Source organism: Triticum aestivum, chromosome 2A (genome assembly GCF_018294505.1).
Source record: "Triticum aestivum cultivar Chinese Spring chromosome 2A, IWGSC CS RefSeq v2.1, whole genome shotgun sequence".
Lineage (NCBI taxonomy): Eukaryota > Viridiplantae > Streptophyta > Magnoliopsida > Poales > Poaceae > Triticum > Triticum aestivum.
In genome coordinates, this window is record NC_057797.1 from 327,738,398 (window position 1) to 327,747,929 (window position 9,532).

The window sequence follows — 9,532 nt, forward strand, 5'->3', positions numbered from 1 at the left end:
TGACGGGATTGGGCTGCTTTGAGGTTATCACGAATGACTTTGCACATTTCCTCTGCTTCTATGATTAAGTCATTACCCAAAAGCCGACGTTCACCGGTTTCAGACCAGTTGAGAGGGGTACGGCACTTCCTGCCATACAGAATTTCAAAAGGGGCCTTGCCCGAACTTGCTTGAAAACTGTTGTTGTAGGAGAATTCAGCATAAGGAAGACAATCCTCCCACTTCATGCCGAAGGAGATCACACAAGCCCTGAGCATATCTTCAAGAATCTGGTTGACACGCTCGACTTGACTGCTAGTTTGAGGATGGAAAGCTGTGCTGAAGCAGATGTTAGTGCCCATGGCCTTCTGGAAAGAATCCCAAAACTTCGAGGTAAAGATGCTGCCATAGTCTGAAGAGATCACTTGAGGAATACCGTGCAGAGAGACAATACGAGAGGTATAGAGTTCCTCCAATTGAGCTGCAGTGATCGACTCTTTGATAGGCAGAAAGTGAGCCACTTTGGTGAGTTTGTCGATGACAACGAATATAGCATCATTGCCACGCTTGGACTTTGGAAACCCAGTCACGAAGTCCATTTCAATGTGGTCAAACTTCCATTCTAGAATGGCAAGAGGTTGGAGGAGACCTGCTGGCCTTTGGTGTTCTGCCTTCACTCTTCTGCAGACATCACATTCATTCACGAATTGAGCGATCTCGCGCTTCATTCGAGTCCACCAATAAGCTTGCTTAAGGTCCTGATACATCTTCGTGCTCCCAGGGTGGATGGAGAGGAGAGAATTGTGAGCCTCATTCATGATCACTTTACGGAGGTCACCTTTGGGCACAACAATACGATCCTCGAAGAAGAGAGTGTCCTTTTCATCAAGGCGGTAGCACTTGTACTTGGACTGACTCTTGGCAATCCCAATCTTCACCTTTTTCACCATAGCATCAAGAAACTAGGCTTGGCGAATCTGGTCTTCTAAGGTAGGAGAGACTAGAAGGTTGGCAAGGAAACCTTGAGGAACAACTTGCAGGTTAAGCTTGCGGAAAGCTTCACAATTCACGGGTTGATAAGGCTTGAGAATAAGACTATTGTAGTAAGCCTTCCTGCTCAAAGCGTCAGCAATCACATTAGCCTTGCCTGGAGTGTACTCAATACTCGGATTATACTCTTGAATCATTTCGACCCATTGAGTTTGCCTGAGGTTAAGATTAGGCTGAGTGAAGATGTACTTGAGACTCTTGTGATCAGTGAAAATGTCCACTTTTCTTCCCAATAGAAGATGTCTCCAAGTCAAAAGAGCATGCACAACTGCCGCCAACTCGAGGTCATGAGTGGGGTAGTTCTTCTCATTAGTCTTCAACTGGCGAGATGTATAAGCAACAACTTTCTTCTCTTGCATGAATACTGCGCCAAGACCTTGGAGAGAGTCATCACAAAAGACCTCGTACAGTTTGGATTCATCAGGCGGAGTCAGAACTGGAGCAGTGATCAATTTCTCTTTCAAAGTGTTGAAAGCAATATCACACTCCGGAGACCAAACGTACTTGATGTGCTTCTGGAGAAGATTAGAGAGAGGCTTCGCGATCTTGGAAAAGTTTTCAACGAATCTTCGGCAATAGCTTGCGAGACCGAGAAAACTGCGGAGTTGCTTCATGTTCTGAGGAGGTTCCCAATTCACAATTGCAGACACCTTCTCAGGATTCACGGCAATGCCCTTGGCAGAGATGATATGACCAAGATAAAGAACCTCATCGAGCCAAAATTCACACTTGGAGAACTTGGCGTAGAACTGATGTTCTCTGAGCTTATCAAGCACCAAACGCAAGTGCTTGGCATGATCTTCCTTGTTCTTCGAGAAAACCAGAATGTCGTCGAGATAGACCAAAACGAAGTCATTGGTGTAGGCGTTGAAGATGAAGTTCATCATGCGAGAGAACGTCGGAGGAGCGTTGGCAAGGCCAAAAGACATGACAGTGTATTCATATGAACCAAAGCTTGTTCTGAATGCTGTCTTGGGAATATCTTCTTCACGAATGCGAATATGGTGATAACCCATACGGAGATCAAGCTTGGAGAATACTTGGGCACCTTTGAGTTGTTCGAACAGCTCATTGATGTTGGGAAGTGGGTATTTGTTCTTGATGGTCTTCTTGTTCACTGGACGGTAATCAACACAAAGTCGGTCCGTTCCATCCTTCTTCTTCACAAAAAGAACACCACAACCCCATGGAGAAGAACTAGGCCGGATGAGACCCATTTTCTCTTGCATATCGAGTTGCTTCTTCAGCTCCTTCAACTCTTCTGGTCTGAGCTTGTAAGGACGTTTGCACACAGGTTCCGTACCAGGCTCAAGATCAATAACGAATTCAACTGGCCGGTGCGGAGGCATTCCTGGAAGCTCTTCTGGAAAGACGTCTTGATATTCGCAAACGACTGGAATTTGAGAGATGGCATCCAATTCACCCTTCTCATTGAGAGAAAACAGACGGATGGTATTATCCCGAGCGGCAAAGACAATTACATCCTCAAACGAATGAGTCAATTGAATCTGCCTGGCTGCACAATCAAGCTGAGCCTTGTGCTTAGAAAGCCAATCCATTCCGAGAATAAGGTCAATATCCGATTTACCAAGAACCATTGGTGAAGAAAGGAACTTGTAGTCGCCCAATGTGATAGTAACATCTGGCACCTCCAGACTAGCACTCAAATGTTTGCCAGGAGAAACGATATCCATTAGTTTACCCAAATGAGAAGAAACGAACTCATGCTTGGTAAAAAATGGCTTTGACATGAAACAATGCGATGCACCCGTGTCAAAAAGAACTCTTGCAGGAATATCATTAACAGGAAGGTTACCCATGATGACATCTGAAGAATCCTCTGCCTGAGCTGCGTTCATCAAATTGACCTTGGCATGCTTGGGGTTATGCTTGACCACAGCTGTACTTGTCGATCTGACAGGAGGAGGAGGAGGAAGACTCCTCTGGTTGAAACACTTGTTGGCATAGTGACCCTTCTGTTGGCACTTGTTGCACGTGACCTCTGAAAGCGGACGGTGATACGGAGCACTCGATCTTGAAGCTTGAGACGAAGTCTTATTCTGAAAGCCAGGGTTGGGTGGGTGGGAAGAACCACTGCCACCTTTGCTTTTCTGCTGATACGGCTGACGGAACGGAGGAGGAGGAAGCCAAAACTTCTGCTGCTTGGCCACTTGAGTAGAGGAAGAAGGAGTAACATCTCTGACTCGCTTCTTGGAAGCATCACACCTCAACTGAGCAGCCTCTTGTTTCAGTGCCATGTTGTAGAACTCATCGTATCTCAAGGGCTCAAAGAGGACAAGAGCGAGCTGAATTTCTTCTCTGAGACCACCCCTGAACTGATATATCATGCTCTTCTCATCAGGGACGTCCTGCTTGGCAAAGCGGGCGAGCTTCTGGAACAACTTGTTGTAGTCATAGACAGACAAAGAGCCTTGCTTCAGATTGCGGAATTCCTCACGCTTGCTTTCAACCACGCTCTGCGGAATATGATGAGCTCGGAAATCTCGACGGAAATCATCCCAAGTGATAACACGTCCACCTCTGGAGTCCTTGTACTGCTGGAACCATTCTGCAGCTTGATCTTTGAGTTGGAAGGAAGCGAACTTAACAAAGTCCTCAGGCCTGACGTTACTGCACTCGAAATGCTTGCACAGATCCACAAGCCAATCGTCAGCATCGGTTGCCTCAACACAATTGCTGAAAGTCTTTGGCCCGTTAGCAAGGAACTGGTTGAGTGTAGCAAAGTGACTCTGATTGCTGCCTTGATTCCCTTGACTGCCTTGATTGCGCTCTTGAAGAATTTGCATGATCAGCTGTGTGTTTGCATTGGTTGCGGCCATCACAGCTTGCCATGCCTCTGGAGGAGGTGGAGGTGGTGGCGGATCAGGATTCGGAGTCGTGCGCGTTGGAGGAGCCATCCTGAAGAGGTTGACCACCATTAGCACATTGACAGATAAATATTGAAGCTGAATCCAACGGAATGAAAATTGCAACATATAGTCTTCACATCCGAACAAAATGAACGAATGCATTCCTCTTGAAATGGTCACATATCCATAAATTGAGAAGCCACGTAGAATTAAGGTAGAGAAATAAATCAACAAGGTACGGATCAAGAACGAATAATTGGTAAGAAATCCCAATCTCAAACCAATATCCGTGGAAGAAAAACTAGAGCTACTAGAATTCCCACCTATGAAACTCCCGAACCTTTCCGGTTATGCAATCAGGTGTTGGGGATACAGGGGAAGCATAATATCTCACCCAAACTAGCAAATCCTACATCCAGCTGTATCCATCCTTCAACACATAACCAAGAAACCTTCGGAAACCATCTACCTCAACCTTCGAAAAGCATCCGTTATACAAGTTATGGCGATACTCCCGAACTCCCGCCCCAATACTGGGTGGCGTCGAGGTTATCTCACCAACGAACTGCATAAAAGGATTTTCGATGTCGGCGTACTAGACTCAGGTATTCCAGAACTGCAACGATAAAATTATGATGACAACACCTCAGAGCTCAACTCCCCGGGACACTTCCACTAAACCCCTGACAGGAGGCACCAAGACAATGTTCTCATCATAAAACCATCGGAACGATTCCAAGATACCCGCGTGATCCTAAAAAAATTTAGTGAAATTTGAGAAGAGAAGAGTCAAAACTCTACGTCAGGATGCCTTACCAGAGCGATGAGGAGACTGGGAAGTAAAAAGAATTCCTAAACTCTCCGATATATAATTCCTAAAGACTCAAAACATTTTTCTAGACACAACTCGGCCGCTAAAAACGATCAAGCAATGGGGCTCCTAAGGTCGGGGAAGGCTCTGATACCAACTTGTAACACCCTCGATGCGACTATAGCTCCCACGTGTCGAGGCACGACTTAGAGACATAATCGCATTGAAGGCATATGTCGCAAGTTAGGCAATCTTCACAACATCCCATGTAATAATAATAAAAGGGGAGATAACATAGTTGGCTTACACTCGCCACGTCAATCAAGTACATAAATAACATTACATCATCCAAACACTCATGGCCCGACTACGGCGCCAAAATAAAAGAGAACCCAACATGCGACAACGGTCCCGTTCACCCCCAACTGGGCACCACTACTGATCATCGGGTAAGGAAACATAGTATCGTTGAGAGTCTTCGTCGAACTCCCACTTGAGCTCATACGCGTCTCCTAGAGCGGAATCATCAGGCCCTGCATCTGGTGTAATAGTAATCTGTGAGCCACAGGGACTCAGCAATCTCGCACCCTCGCGATCAAGACTATTTAAGCTTATAGGTATGGCAAGGTAAAATATGAGTGGAGCTGCAGCAAGCGACTAGCAAGTATGGTGGCTAACTTATTCGCAAAAGAGAGCGAGAAGAGGAGGCAAAGCACGAGCAGGAAACTAGAGAGCAACCTGCGCAAACATTACTCCAACACGTGTCCACTTCCCGGACTCCGCCGAGAAGGGGCCATCACGGTAACACACTCAGTTGATTCATTTTAATTAATTAAGGTTCAAGTTATCTACAATCGGACATTAACAAATTCCCATCTGCCCATAACCGCGGGCATGGCTTTCGAAAGTTCAATCCCTGCAGGGGAGTCCCAACTTAGCCCATGACAAGCTCTCACGGTCAATGAAGGAATAGACCTCCTCCCAAGACGTTTCGATCAGACTCGGTACCTCGGTAACTCAAGACACTTCGACAAGTTAAAACAAGACCAGAAACACCGCCCGAATGTGCCGACAAATCCCGATAGGAGCTGCACATATCTCGTTCTCAGGGCACACTCAGATAGGTCAAGCTACGAGTAAAACCAACCCTCAAGTTTCCCCGAGGTGGCCCCGCAGGCTGCCTGGTTCGGACCAACACTCAGAGGGAGCACTGGCCCGGGGGGGTTTAAAATAAGATGACCCTCGGGCTCCGGTAACCCAAGGGAAAAAGAGGCTAGGTGGCGAATGGTAAAACCAAGGTTGGGCATTGCTGGAAAAGCTTTAATCAAGGCGAACTATCAAGGGGTTCCCATTATAACCCAACCGCGTAAGGAACGCAAAATCCGGGAACATAACACCGATATGACGGAAAACTAGGGCGGCAAGAGTGGAACAAAACACTAGGCGAGAGGCCGAGCCTTCCACCCTTTACCAAGTATATAGATGTATTAAGATAACATAGCAATATAATGATATCCCAACAAGTAAATAAATGATGTTCCAACAAGGAACGGCCTCCAATCTTCACCTGCAACTAGCAACGCTATAAGAGGGCTGAGCAAAGCGGTAACATAGCCAATCAACGGTTTGCTAGGACATGGTGGGTTAGAGGTTTGACATGGCAATTTGGGAGGCTTGCAAGCAAGTGGTAGGCATCGTAGCAATGGCATAGCAAAAGAGCGAGCAAACTAGCATAGCAAAGATAGTAGTGATTTCGAGGGTATGATCATCTTGCCGGCACAGTTGTCAGAGTTGACTGGATCCTCAAAATCAATCTCAACGGGCTCCTCGTTAGCGAACTCGTCTCCCGGCTCTACCCAAACAAGACAAACAAGCAACAAGGATACAATCAACCACGTGCAAACTCAATCAACACGATGCAAGGATGATATGCTACGCGGGATGCGATGCGGGATGCAAAATGCAAGATACGACACTGGAAAGATGAGATGAAATCGCTTGAAAACGATATAAAGAACACCGGAATCGGAGTTACGGTTTGGAAATGACAAGCGATTCAAATATGACACCGGTCTGCGATTTACAGCAAGTAGGCATCTAAATGCAACGAAATGAACATGCTACAGCACCCAAACATGGCATCAAAATACATGGCAGGAAAGCATTCAAGATGCTTAACAAAAGTCTAGCACTGAGCTAAGGCCAATTCATCCATTACCAGGTTCAAACAAGCATGACAAAAACGCAAATGGTAAAACAGATCTCAGACTTTGTGAAATTAACACTTGTCTGGAATTTCAGATCATATAGCCCTCTTCGGAGCAACAAAACAACATGCTACAGGACCTGAACATGACAAAGAAAGACATGGCATGGAGCTACTCAACAAGCTTAACAAAAGTCCCTTAGTGACCTTGAGCCAAAAGGGATCACAAAATATACTAACGAGCACACGAACATAGCAAAAACATAATCAGTTTTCAGACTTAGTGAAAACTGGGACATGCTGAAACATAACTCACGAAGGCATGTTTACGATCTCGATGCACTCACCACGGGGCAAGTCATGGCAAGACAATAATACATCTCTTAAGAAGGCACAAAATACAAGCTAGACATGGCAAGAACAATGGCATAGCATGCACGGGTCAACTACAATAACATCGGCAAAATTGCAAACAAGTTGACGATCTGCCCAGATTCACAACGAAGCAAAAGTAGAGCTCGATTGACTCAAGCTAGGGTGCTCCATAATTGCAAACAAAGGCATGGATGGATAGAGCACTACAAGATTAACAAAACTCCCTTACTGATTATCCTCAAAAGAGGCATGGATCACTAGGAAACAACAAGAACATATGGCATCGTGAACTAAACAATCCCAGGACTTGGTGAAATCACTAAGTCCCTGAAAACAGAATTAGCAAGTGCACCACTTTGCAAGCTTGCACAAGTCACCACACACATCCTAAAAATACATGGGTTTCACCTCTGGATAGATGAAAAAACTCTTAACAAAACATATGAAGAACTCATGGGCATATCATGCACACATTAATCATGGCAAAAATGACAAAAGTGCTAAACGGAGTAACAGATCTGACAATTAACTCAAGTAGCCCTCTTCTAACAGCATTTCGGGCATGAAGATGAACTCAAATGAAACTTATGCAATGGAATGAACTGATGTACTCTCTGAGATGAATATTTTGATATGCTATATGCCCAAATCGGAGCTACGGATGGAAAGTTACGGAGCCTCGAACAGGAGCATATGGACTGAAAATTTTAAGGACTTCGAGAAAAAAACAACCAGATCTAGGGTTCTTCGGCGGGCACGCGAACCGAGGCCGGATCTTGAGCTCGCCGGAGCTTCTCGCCGGAGTAGGAGGGAGGACCGGCCGGAGCTTGCCGGAGATGGGGAGGAGCTGGGCCGGCGCGGCGCGGGCGCGGCGCTCCTCGGCGGCGGGCTCCCGCGGCAGGGCGGCGAGGCACGGCGGGCGGGGCGGCGAGGCACGGCGGGCGGGGCGGCAGCGGCCGGCGCGGCGCGCGGCGGGCGAGGCGAAGGGCGGCGGCGGCTGGCGGCTGGCGGCGCCGGAGCCGAGGAGGGAGGCAGCGCGGCGCGGGGGCTCCGGGCGCGGGCGGCGAGGCGGCTTCGGGCCGGGGAGGGCCCGCGGCGGGCTTGCGGGCCTCGGGCGGCGGCGGTTCACCAGGGTGCCACGTGGCACATGGTGAGAGGGCGGCGGGGGCCGCTGACGTTGTCCGGCCCGCTCCGGACACGTCCGGCAGCGGCGTATCTGGGATTTTTAGGTTTAGGGGGGAGAGGATCCGCGAATTTCGGAGGGGGTGTATATATAGGCATAGAGGGAGCTAGGAGAGTCCAAATGAGGTGCGGTTTTTGGCCACGCGATCATGATTGAACGCTCTAGGACATGGAGCAGAGTTTGGTGGGTTTTGGGCCAAATTGGAGGGGTGTTGAGCTGCAACACACACGAGGCCTTTTCGGTCCCTCGGTTAACCGTTGGAGTATCAAACGAAGTCCAAATGGTACGAAACTTGACAGGCGGTCTACCGGTAGTAAACCAATGCCGCTTGGCAAGTCTCGGTCCAATCCGGAAATGTTTAATCCCCACACATGAAAGAAAGCTTGAAATGACCACCAGAGGAGAATGAAGCGCCAGAATGCAAAACGGACAACGGGGAAAATGCTCGAATGCATGAGACGAACACGTATGCAAATGCAATGCACATGATGACATGATATGAGATGCATGACAACGACAACAACACACGGAGACAAAAACCCGAACCCGAGAAAATAAAATAACTTAACGCCGGAAACGGCAAGAGTTGGAGTACAAATTGGGAAAGTTACATTCGGGGTGTTACAACACTCCACCACTACAAAAGGATCTCATCCCGAGATCTAGGACTTAAAGAACGCCGGGTACTCAGAACGGAGGTGATCCTCGCGTTCCCAGGTAGCTTCACGGTCGGAATGGTGTGACCACTTGACTTTGAGAAATTTGATTGACTTGTTGTGAGTCTTGCGTTCAGTCTCTTCAAGAATAGCAACTGGGTGCTCACGATAAGAGAGATCTTCTTGGAGCTCAATGTCCTCGAAGTTGACGGTGCGGTCAGGAGTCTTGAAGCACTTTCGAAGTTGAGAGACATGGAACACGTCATGAACATTTGCAAAGTTTGAAGGAAGCTCGAGTTGATAGGTGAGGTCGCCTCTCTTGCTGACAATCTTGAAAGGTCCCACGTATCTAGGGGCAAGCTTCCCTTTGATACCGAAGCGACGAGTACCTTTCATAGGAGA